This window comes from Petaurus breviceps, unplaced genomic scaffold (genome assembly GCF_028583685.1).
Source record: "Petaurus breviceps papuanus isolate PSGF00001 unplaced genomic scaffold, PetGlider_PUasm1.0 688, whole genome shotgun sequence".
NCBI lineage: Eukaryota > Metazoa > Chordata > Mammalia > Diprotodontia > Petauridae > Petaurus > Petaurus breviceps.
In genome coordinates this window covers 15,794,291-15,806,418 of record NW_027186457.1, presented here as the reverse complement: position 1 = coordinate 15,806,418, position 12,128 = coordinate 15,794,291, and the positions used below count along the sequence as shown (strand labels likewise).

At 35.5% G+C, this 12,128-nt stretch overlaps 1 long non-coding RNA gene across 2 annotated transcripts in view; it reads right to left on the bottom strand.

Annotated features, from left to right (window-relative positions):
• Positions 1-12,128, bottom strand: part of LOC138174268 (uncharacterized) — a 183,476-nt gene that overhangs the window by 24,231 nt on the left and 147,117 nt on the right. The window contains exon 4 of one of the 2 annotated variants that reach the window (XR_011171658.1): positions 3,056-3,222. The exons of the other annotated variant lie outside the window; for it this stretch is intronic. This is a non-coding gene — a long non-coding RNA (uncharacterized lncRNA). Of the gene's footprint in view, positions 1-3,055; positions 3,223-12,128 lie in introns of those variants that run through there. 2 annotated transcript variants of the gene reach the window in all.

Here is a 12,128-nt window from a genome sequence, read left to right as displayed (position 1 = left end):
AGCTTCATTTCAAGATGAAGAAACTAACTATAGAGAGACAGTAGGAAACTTCTCTAGAGTCAAGTAAATAAGCATTCTTTAAACACCTACTATCCACCACGCATGGTGCTAAACACTGAGTCACATAGCTAGGAATTGTCAAGAGATGAAATTCAGAAAACAATTTTCGGTTGGAAACAGACATGAGGCAAATAAAGCATTTGATCATTTGATAAAAAACAAACCAAACTTCTTACTCTATTATCTTTTCCATAAGAACTGATCAATGCACTGATCAACTGATCAACACACCCTAAGTTCCATTCCTTTGGCACCTGTTTGTAAAGATTACTTTGTAATTAAGTATGGCAATTATTCATAAGGAGCATCATTAAGTATACAGGGAAATAATCTCAAACAATGCATAAAAGGAAAAGGGAAGGGGGGAGTTGAGGGAAGTATTAGGGAAAGTATGGTGTTCTTTCCTTTAATTATCAGATAAGCACTATCTCAATTGCATTATCTGAATGCAGACCTTCATTTCACTTTACTGCCAAAAACTAAATGTGCAATGGTTTAAATAAAAGGGAAAGGAATGTGATTACCCTCCCAAGTTGGCAGCAGGATGTACAATGAGCTACCCTTTTGTCATTTTCTTCCCAAAAGAAGTCCTGGGATATTTTGACCTATGTCAATATGATCCTCCCCCCCTCCCATTCATTTGATTGCCATATGTTCATCTTGCAGTACAATGGAAACTAAACACTGCATTAGAGTGGTTTTTGAATTTTAAAAATGAAAATGATGTCGTGTAGTTTTCAAATAACATAGACACAATCTTCTTTTGCAAAAAAAAAATTATTTCTGTTGTGCTAAAACTCCATGTTCTTTACATTAATATTTTCTTTTTCCCATTATAATACATCCTTCCAACATTAAGAAAAGATGTTTAATTTTCTGAATTAGTTTGCTTTGAGTCCTTCCCTTCATGTTTCTATGCCTCATAAACAAACTGCTTATGATCCCAACAAAAGAATACCAATATTCAGCTTGAGTTATTTTTTCCTTAAATGCATTACGTTACATTGCTGAATAAACAGATACTGCAATATTTTAGAGGTGTCATCACAAAGTGGATAGAGAGTCAGTATCAGAATCAGAACAATGTGAGTTTGAGTCTTTTCTCTGACACACACTATGTTGATAATGACATTTATCTTCTCAATGTAGAGGCAACAGAAAGTACAGAAAAGTTGCTAATCTGCTCTGGTAGAGGAAACTCATTGGGAGTTCCTGACATCATCCTCATCATCAATGTCATCATAACAGCCAGCATTTTACAGCACATTAAGATTTGCAAAATGCCTTACAAATATTATCTCATTCCCATTCTAATGGGGAAGACAATAGGGGAATATGAGTAGGATAAATATGAAAAGAATAAAAGCAAAATAGCTATGTACAAAGCAGTTTCAGTCCAAAGACACTAACAACTGAAAGTATCAGTAAAGGCTATGTGAAGATGGTGACACTGGAGCTTTATGTTTAAGGAAAATGAAAGAGAAGGGATTCTCTGAGACTGAGGAGAGGAATAAAATTCATCAAGGGGATGCAATGCAAAGGCACTGGGCCCAGTGAATAGAGCAATGTGCTTGGAGTAAGGAAGACTAATCTTCCCGAGTTCAAATCCAACCTCAAACAATTCCTAGCTGTGTTGACCCTGGGTTATTTTTTTAGCCCTGTTTGCCTCAGTTTTGTCATCTATAAAATGAACTGGAGAAGGAAATAGCAAAGCACTCCAGTATCTTTGCTGATAAAACTACGAATGGGGCATCAGACATGACTGAAACAATTGGACAATAACAACAATGCAAAGATATAGAGAGAACATATAAAGGGTTGTGTGTGAAGAACAATGAGAAGCCTGGATTACCTGGGTCATAGAGGACAGGGGGATTGATAGATAGTGAGGCTGGAAAGAAAGGTTGGAGAGATGCTGGGATGGGTTTTAAAAAAGCATATTTAGAGTAAAAGGATTCTGAAAGACTTTGGCATGAGCTCTACCTAAGCAAGGTAATACTGAAAGCATCTTTACATGGAATTGGAAAAATAACAAACAATTGTGAACTAGAGTGTTTCTACCATTCTGCTTTGGTGATTTATTTCCATCATTGAAAATTGTGGAACCCTCAAATTTCCCCCAATGAGTCTTAAAAAGATGGAGTTGAGTGTATAAAACTAGACAATTATATACAGGAAAAACCTTCACTGGAGACAATATATTTTAAAATTCTCTCAGGGATCAAAGTTCAAGATGCTTCAAATTAGTATAAAAAAAAGAATTCATGAGATTATTATAAACAGGTATAAAGCTATCCTTGATTTAAACATATAGGTATATGTGTGTATATATATATATATATATCATGTGTGTATGTATATATGTGTGTATGTGTGTATGCATGTGTGTATGTATGTGGATCTGTTAGGACTTTACAAATTATTTCCTGCAGTATAGTGTAGCTAAAGAAAATCTGGGCATGGAGTCAATCAGTTATTAATTTGTAAGAGACTGTATATTATTCAAGTATCTGTGATATAACTATTATAGGAAATGTCCATTTGGGGAACTCTCTCCACCAGCACAGCTTGAAAAATGCAACTAAGTTTGAGATAGTAAATGACTTAGCTAGGGCCATACAACTAGTAAGTGTCAAAGAGGGAATTTGAACTTAGTCCTAGGTTCATCTTTTTAATATCAACAGTGGATGATTTTTCAAACAAATTTATATTAATTATATCTTTTTATCTTTATAACAACCCTATTTTATTATTACCCCATCTTACACTTCAAGAAACTGAGATTGATAGGTAAATTACTCTCCCATGGACACATAACTACTAAAATATCACTGGTGAAACTAGAAGTCTGATCACTCCTCACTAGAAATAAAACATTCTTATTATTATCACATCATCTCTCATGGCTATAACAGCTATTAATTATATTGAATGTTGATGTTTACAAAGAATATTTTTAATATTTGTCTTTATTCTACTCTTTTCCCATGTATTATATTGTTATGAATTATTGAACATCATGATGTCAAAAGAACCAAATTTGAACATAAAGTAAAAGGTAATGAAACAATTCACAGTTGCGTAAGTAGGCTACTTCATATGACCAATGGTAACTACCATGCAAGAAGTGGTGTAAAAGATCCCAAGGTAGAGATGTATTACCTGAAAGGGAAACAGAATGGTCATATGATGAGAGTGAAAGGCAATTGAAATCCAGTATGATGAATCAATACTTCTAAAATATACGAAGAAGCAGAGCATGGCATCCAATATGGTATTAGTCTTCTTATAAAGGATGTACTAAGTCATATACAAAATCCATCTCAATGAGAAGGTGTGGAAGGGTCACTATTTGTACCAAAAGAGGGAGTACACGTATCAGTGAGGTCAAAAACCATTGAAAGAGCCAAGTATCACATATCAGAACTCTCAAGAACCTTAAAGCAAAGTGCTATTTTTAATATTTTTTCCTAGGTATCTTTAAAAAAGAAAACTAAATTACCAATCAGAAATGTTTATTGTATATCTTGTGGGAAACCATGTAGTTAAGAGAAGACACAAGATTTTAAATGGAACAGCTATCCACTTACAAAAATACTCTGCATAGGAATACCCAGAAGCTAACAGGACATCATATTTTGATCTAAAAGGGGCCTTAGAAGATATCTAAGACCTGCTCATTTGTTAATGGTCCAGGGAGGCTGTGTTTCATTAAAGATCTAAGTGGAAGAACTGTAACTGTCCACAAGACATATGACTTCAAATACGATCTTCCTTCCACTGTACCATGACACTGCTCGTTGCTACTATTGTTTGAATCTTCATTAACAATCCTTATAGAAGGAAAGACTTTATCTGAAAATATTAAGCAGGCTTGCTATACAGGTACATGTTAAAATGGCATTTAAATAGAAGACCATGTGACAGCATCTCCAAAAGGCACTAAGAAAGAACACAAACATATTGAGGTTATGAGTTCCTTGCTTATCTTTGCTACCTGAGAGAAGATATTTTTTTTCTATTTAAACTGAGCTTCCTTTTTTTTTAAGCAATCGGGGTTAAGTAACTTGCTCAAGGTTACACGGCCAAGTGTTTCTGGGTGGGTGCTAAGTGTCTGAGCCCGGGATTCAATCTTCAGGTCTTCTCAACACTGGAGCCGGTGCTCTTACTCGCTGTGCTACCTGGCCACCCCTGAGCTTCCATTTTTGAAACTATAAATAAATTTTACCATGATGGTATCCCCTGGTATACATACATACATGCACACATATGTGTACCTGTGTGTTTATATATGTGTATGTAGAAATGTATATATGAGAAATATGGTCATTATACTATCCCATAGTTACAACACACACACATACACACACACACACATGAGAGGACAGCACCATGGCCAAATTTCTTCTCCACATATACATGTGGGATAAAATGGAGAGATATTCTTCTTTCCATTGTCAGAACAACAAATTATCAGCAGTATATCACTATATAGAATATATAGAGTTAAATATGTCCTCTTTACCTTTAAAGCCTGTTGTGAGGAAAACAAATTTAATATCTATAGAGCCCTTAAAGGTTCTTAAAAAGTAATGTAGTATAAAATGTATAATATTATTACCTTTCATCCTAATCATTTCATAAGAGGTTAGCAAACAGTCTTTATTTTGATAGTGGTAGGAATTGTCTGTTATTATTGCTAAATGTTTGAGGTGATTTTGATGTTGCAAACCTAAAACAATAGAACTTTAGACAATCAGTTCACCAGAGAAAGGCAATCAATCTAAGGACTGAATCTTCAAACACTATGGGGAAATCTAGCTGAGGATATGAATATGGGCCAAGGAAAGGTATTACCATTTGCCAAACTTCAGACCTCTCAGTCTTTCAGCTAGAGTCTGCAGGTCCAGAGGACTGGCTCATTGAATTATAGATCAAGTTTTGTAGGTGATCTCAAAAATCATCCTGTAAAATTCCCTTATTTAATGGAAAAAGAAGCTGAAATCTAAGGAGATCTCATTATTTGTCCAGAATCACATATGTATTAAAGAAGAGAAACAAGATGTGAACCCAGGTTTTTTAATCCAGACCTGAGAACATCTCCTATTTCTGAGGATAGAAAGCAAAATTGAGTTAAAAGTACAACAGGGATATAACTTTTAAAGTGGGAAAATAAGGTCAACCTCTAGATATGATCTATAAAAATAGCCATGTAGGGGACAAACTTTAGAAAGCAATTTTCTCCTCTCTCTAGGTTTATGCTCTCTAAGAAATAAATACTGCTCTAGAAAAAGAGGCAGAAATGTAATTCTTGATCAAAGTGTCAGAACTTGTCATCACAATCAGATAGTGAATAAGATAAAAAAGAATACTCCAGAATGAGTTATGACTTACAAGGGCAAGGACCATCAAATCCTCCAGGAATGTAAATAAAACTCCTTAGAAAGTCAAGGACTAAAGCCTAGGAAAAGAATATGTTAGAGGATCTGTATCAGGAAGGGTTCTCTTGTTCCAAGAATAGAACTTCTTCAATCCTACCTTGAGTCATCAAGAACATTAGTAAACTCTTTTTAAAAAATCCTTACCCCAAGGCCAAGAAAAGATTCCAGGAACTCCAGACAGACAAATAATTTCCACAAGACATGCCACAAGTGAGATTGAATAAATCTAACATTCCTAATAAAGTGAAACTAACTTAGACTAAGATCTTAATATTCACCATATACAGTATTAAGTTCAGCTGATGCAGGAAGAATGTCAATAAAGGAAGGCATCAGTCAGAAGGAGGGAGCTGACCTGATGCTCTACACTTGTATAAAGTTACAGGATTAGGTTTTAATATTGTTAATCATAGAATTATAGGATTAAGGTTTTAGAATTGGAATGGAACTTTGAGGTAATCTCATCCAAACCCCTCATTTTACAGATGAAGTAACTGAGACTCATGTAGATAAGTAATTTGCCAGTGATTTCAATTCCAAGTAGTGACTGAAGATTTAAACCAAGGTGTTCTAATAACTTCCACACATTTATGTCATTTAATATTTATTATAGGATATGTTATTATAAGTTGTTATTATTACAAAATATTATTATAGGATAGGGAAGACTAGGCTTAGGATTTAATTCGTTTTAATATATAGTTTTATAGGAAACTCCCACATGAGAAAATGCTAACTCCCTTTATTAATGCAGGTGACCATGTTCTCTAAATTTATAATGTTATTTTTTTCTAGAATATTTATTATACCATTATATGAATAAAAAATTAAATGCACATGCTTCTCTCCATATACTAGAAGGGAAGAAAAAAAAGAATATATAAAGGAGGGTAGCAAGTTCATTCTAGAGATGGCAGAAAAGCCGTAAACTGAAGAAGTCAACAAACATTTGTTCAGAACTTAGAACATTCCAGGCACTCTGGTAACACAAATTACTTAACAAATTCCTGGGAAAACGATAAAGCTGTTTGTCAGAAATTAGGTTTAGACAAGTACCTTGGATGATATTTCACAATAAATGCTAAATAGATGTGACCTTTATATTAAATACTATGCTATTTAAAAAAAAAAAGAGAAACAGGTCATATACTCCCATAACTATGGATGGGAGATGCATTCTTCACCAAACAAGGACAAAAAAACCTACAAAACATTAAAAATAATTTATTATGAGAAAATGAAAAGCTTCTTATGTATAAAAATTGATGCACATAGGATAAAAGAGAAGATGGCAGATGGGGAAAATTGCTTTGCATTGAATTTCCCTGTACATGTTATTGGATCTATATTTTCACACATGTATACATATATCTTTATATATGTCATGTATGTATATATATGTGTGTGTGTCTTTGCACACAAACACACACATGTCTGTCTGTGTATCTTTCCACCACTGCCCCAATATGGGCTATTCCTATATTTTGTCATCTTTGCCAATTGGTAAGAGATAAGGTAAAACTTAATTTGCTTGTAGAAATGTCAACAAGCATGTTTGTCTGCATCAGTGTGTAACCAAAAGTTATTTCCTAAAAGTAAAAGTATAAACAAAGTTCTAAAAAATACACAACTATTAACAACTATATAGAAGAATGATCAAAATCACTAATAAAAGAACTATAAATCAAAATAACTGAGGTTTCAATTTGCACCCTACAAATTGGCAAAGGATTGGAATAGCCAACATTGGAAAAGGAAAACAAAACACTAGTGCAATGGTGGAGCACTGAATAGATATGACCATTTTGGAAATCAATTTGAAATTATGCAAGTAAATTAACTATAATGGCCATAACCATTGACTCAGATATTTCATTCCTGGGTTTATGCCTTAAGAAAGGCATTGATGAAAGAAATTATCTGTATGCATCAATATAAATATAGCAGGACTTTTTGTGATAGCAAAGAATTAGTAACAACAAGGATTAGGGAATGACTAAACAAATTATGATGCATGAATAAAATGGAATATTAATGTGCTATAAGAAATGATTAACATGTTCAATACAGGGAAACAAGGTAAGATCTATAGGATTGCAGTGAAGAAGGTTGAACCAAGAAAACAGTATAGATTGCAACAAATAAGCAGTATGAACAAACACAAGAAATATATGAAATGTTAATATGAAAAAATTATAAAGAACAAGCATGGTTTGAAAGAAAAGATATGTAATGCCTTCCCTACCCCTTTGCTGAGATGGGAGGTCAGCAATTCTTATATATTAGCATATTTTCAAACATTTTTCAATGTATTGATCAGTTATGCCTAATTTTTCCTCTTCTATCTTTATTTTAAACTTTCTCTATTAAAATATTATTTGTTGTATAATTTGAATCTCTGTTAAGGGGAAGGGAAAGAGGGAGAGAGACTCAGGGAAGTTATCTTGATATAAAAAGAAATTTGAAAGACATCAATAAATTTTTATATTAATATCCATTACTTGGTTTTATGTAGAACATTAAAATATACATTGTGGTAAAGTGTTAACAATGCTGACTTGGAGTCAAGCAAGACATGCATTTAATCCACCCCCCCAACCACTTAAAAGTTTTATAATTTTGATAAATCATTTAATCTCTTGGAGGACTCACTTGGAAGGAAGTAAAGGAAGAAACGGGGAAGGGAAAAAGAAGGAAGGGAAGGAGGGAGAGAAAGGAAGGAAGAAGGAAAAGAGGGAGGTAAGAAAAAGGCCAGGAAGGAGAGATGAAGAAAAATATAAATGGAAATAACATTTCCTGTTTATGAAAGTCCAAGGACAATTTATATTTTAAGAAGAGTGTTATAACTGAGATGAGGAGACTTTCTTATTCATTTGGCTCAATACAAGGAAGGAATAAAACCATAGAGATTTTAAGAAGGAATCCTTCTGAGAAACAAGTGAATGACCTACATGACATCCACATACATTTCCCCATTCTTGTCATTTTGTTTGTATAAAGGGAAGCCTGACACTCTGGAGGAGAGGTGGGGAACCTTCAGTCTCAGGAACACATGTGACCTTCTAGGTCCTGAAGTGAGGTCCTTTGACTGAATCCAAACTTTATGGAATTTATTATTTAATTCATTTAAATTAATTAACTTGAATTAAAGAAATCAACTAAAGAATTTATTTAAAATTCTGGAAAAGAAGGGGGCAGAGTCAAGATGGTGGAGTAGAAATGGGACTCCCGCTGGGCTCCTGCTCCTACCTCCTCCAATTCATGTAAAAGGTGACTATGAACAAACTTTGGAGCTACAGAACAAAATGATGCAGAGAAGCTAACCTCCCACTAAGAACAGCCCAGCAAGCTGGCAGGAATGGGCTAGCACAGTGCTCTGGGAGCCAACCCCAGCCCTGAAGAAGCCTGAGGTTTTAGCCTCAGAGCAGGCCTGACCAGCTGCCAGCTGGAGGGACTTCAGATCACCCTCAGCTGTGGTGGGATCCAGAATTAACCACCCATGGATGCCAAGGACAAAGTGAGAGGTCAGTACAGTGTGGACTTTGGGATCCAGTAGTTTGGGAGTGTGGTCAACCTTTGCCCCTGGGACGAGAAGCCACTGAGGCTCAGCAGCCGTGCAGCCACAGGCATGTGGCAGATTCAGCACTTAGCCTGAAGATTGTAGGGGGACCAAGTGACCAGACTGAGGGTTAATCTCTCTTGCTTTAACCTGCTTGGATCTGGATTGCATTCTAGGGGGTAGGCCCTGGGGTGTGCCACCAACCAGCTTGGCAGAGCATGTAGAGGCTTCAGAAAGGGCACCTAACTAATACCTTCGGCAGCTGAGAAAACCCCAACAATTGAGATGAAGTTACCCTGTCTGATGGCAGAGTCCTACTATGGCAAAAAGCCCAAAAGTCAAGTAATTGAGTGGCAACATGAGCAGGCAAAGGAAGCAAAGCAAGCACAGCAACCCAACTTTACACTCCTATTTTGGGGACAAAAATGAGAATAGAACAAGTGGGAGGTGGGACAGTAGGGAGGGAATTATTGTCAGTCTTTTACAATATATCCACTATGGAAATATTTTGCATAGCCACACATGTACAACCTATATTGAATTGCTTATCTTCCCAGAAAGGGTGGGTGACAAGGGAGGAAGGGAATGAATCTGGAATTCAAAGTTTTAAAGTCCAATATTTAATACACACACACACACACACACACACACATATATATATATATATGTATATATACTATTATTAATATTATGTTACGAGTAACTGGGAAGTAAGATATACAGGCACTGGGGTGTAGACATCCACCGTTCCTTACTAGAATGTTGGAGATAATATGGGAGAAGAAATGGGAGAGAGCAAATTGGAGGAGGGGATATCCAGTGGGATCACTATTTTGGGGTGGTGGGTAGGGGGGAAATGGGGAGAAAATTTATAATTCAAAATCTTGCAGAAATGAATGATGTAAACTAAAATTTTATAATATGTATTTAAAAATATAATAGTGAACCATTGGACAAAAAATAAAAATAAAATAACCCTACAGAAAAAAAATAAATTTCTTATAACTCAATATTAGGATATAACCCATCAAGTCATAGTTATAGTTATAAAAATTGGGGCAAGAAGCTTTTAAAAACAGTTAATTCTCCACTTTTTAAAAACTTTTCCACAGTGTGTGATTTGTTTAATGACCTTCTTAGTAATATTTCCATTTGAAGAAGAAATGAGATAAGACATTAAGTTGGTATTTTCATGGAAAAAAGTTTCATAAATATGCTTTTGATTCAGTGTGAGATAGGTGATCTTTTGTTTTCATTTGTTAATGAAAAATAAAGAAAATGACAATTTAAAGTATATGAGTCACTAATCCAAAAGGAATTTTGAGACATTTTATTAATTATTATTAAAGTAATATCTACTATTACTTCAAATAACAGTGATAACTGTATCCTTAGATCAATTTTGATCAAACCATATGAGCCTCATAGTAAAAGGGAAAATGACCCCCTTGAAAGACAAAATGAGATCAATATCCTCATTTGGAAAAAAAAATTTCAGCTAAGTGATTTGATAGTCAACTTAATTCTATGATTCTGAAGAGCCCAAATTCAGATATACTTGTTGTAGAGTAAGTTTTGATACAGGCCTTTCAGACTATCTTATGGAGATGGGAAAAGTTGCAATCCAAAATGTTTTTCTTAAACACCTGTTATATGCAAAATGCAGATCTAGGCACTGAGAACATAAGGGCTAAGGATAAGAAAGAAGACTTGTTCTGCTTAATCCAGATAATGTAACTAGGTGTTGTAATAGGTAACTGTGGGATAGAAACCACTACCAGATCTTCAAAATGAGAGTCTGAGTCTGATATCAGAAAAGGTCTTTAATCTTTCTCATGAGAAAGGGCATAGCCTTGTTAGCTCAAAGGAAGAGGCATCAGCAAGGGAGTGCAGGTTTCAGAAGCTCTCAGGCTTCTGTCATCCTAATCCTAACATGGCCCACTCCCCTGTCTGCTCTCACCATTGGTCTGTGAGGTGCGCTCACAATCTCAAACTAATCCCCACAAAGCAATCTCAATCCTTCATTATCATAATTATTCATGAATTAGTATTCTATCAGAGGATGGTGTTTTCTAATCCCTCATCATGCACCAAATTTGGAGGCAGCCCATAAGAATTACAGTTGACAATCCTTTGTTATCATAATTATTCATTTGACCCTTCTACACAATCAGAAGGAAACATCCTTCAATCCTTGTGCAAATCTACACACCAATTTTTTTTTGGGGGGGGGGTCCAACCAACGAGAAGAAGGCTAGTGCTGTTTCCCTCAAGTTTTGTTATCTCATTCCAGGGTCTGTGAAAAATTAACCCATTGCTATCCCTCACAGGTAGAAGTTCCAAAAATAAAGAGAATTAGGTTCAATGTAAAGAAAACAAAACCTTCTTAACGGTTAGAGCTACCCAAAGAAAAGTAGGAGCTGTTTCAAGAGGTAGCAAGTGCCCCTCACCCTGGGTCTTCAAGTGAAGATTAGATGCCCACTTACTGAGGATGTTCTGCTGGGGATCCTGCAAGGTTGCAGCAGGACTGAGACCATTATCCACTCTGTGTATCTGTAATTCTGGAACATTCTGTTAGAAATGATCAATTCAGGGGGAAAAAATCAGAATTTCATTCTACCCTAGTTAGGCTGGTTTCCTCTAGAGTCTCTCAGGAATTCACCTTCCATTGTTCTCACAATCCAACCCCATAGTGTTGAGTATGCTCTTCTAACTTCCCATCTCCCCATCTCGGACCTCAGTATTTTAGGCAATTCCCTGCCCGGGCCAAGTCTAAACTTCAGACTTGTCATATTTCTACTTAAATATACCCATGTATACAAGTATGCTCATTTGTTCCACGTGCTGCTGCTGTTTTTAATAGACACAGCCATGTTTACATTTCAGAACATTTGTATTAACTTGATTATATTTTTCCATTTGCTACAGTTCTCTGTCTCTGTCTCTCTCAATGTCTCTCTGTCTCTCTCTGTCTCTGTCTCTCTCAATGTCTCTCTGTCTCTCTCTGTCTCTGTCTCTCTCTCTGTCTCTCTGTCTCTTTCTCTGTCTCTCTCTCTCTCTGTCTCTCT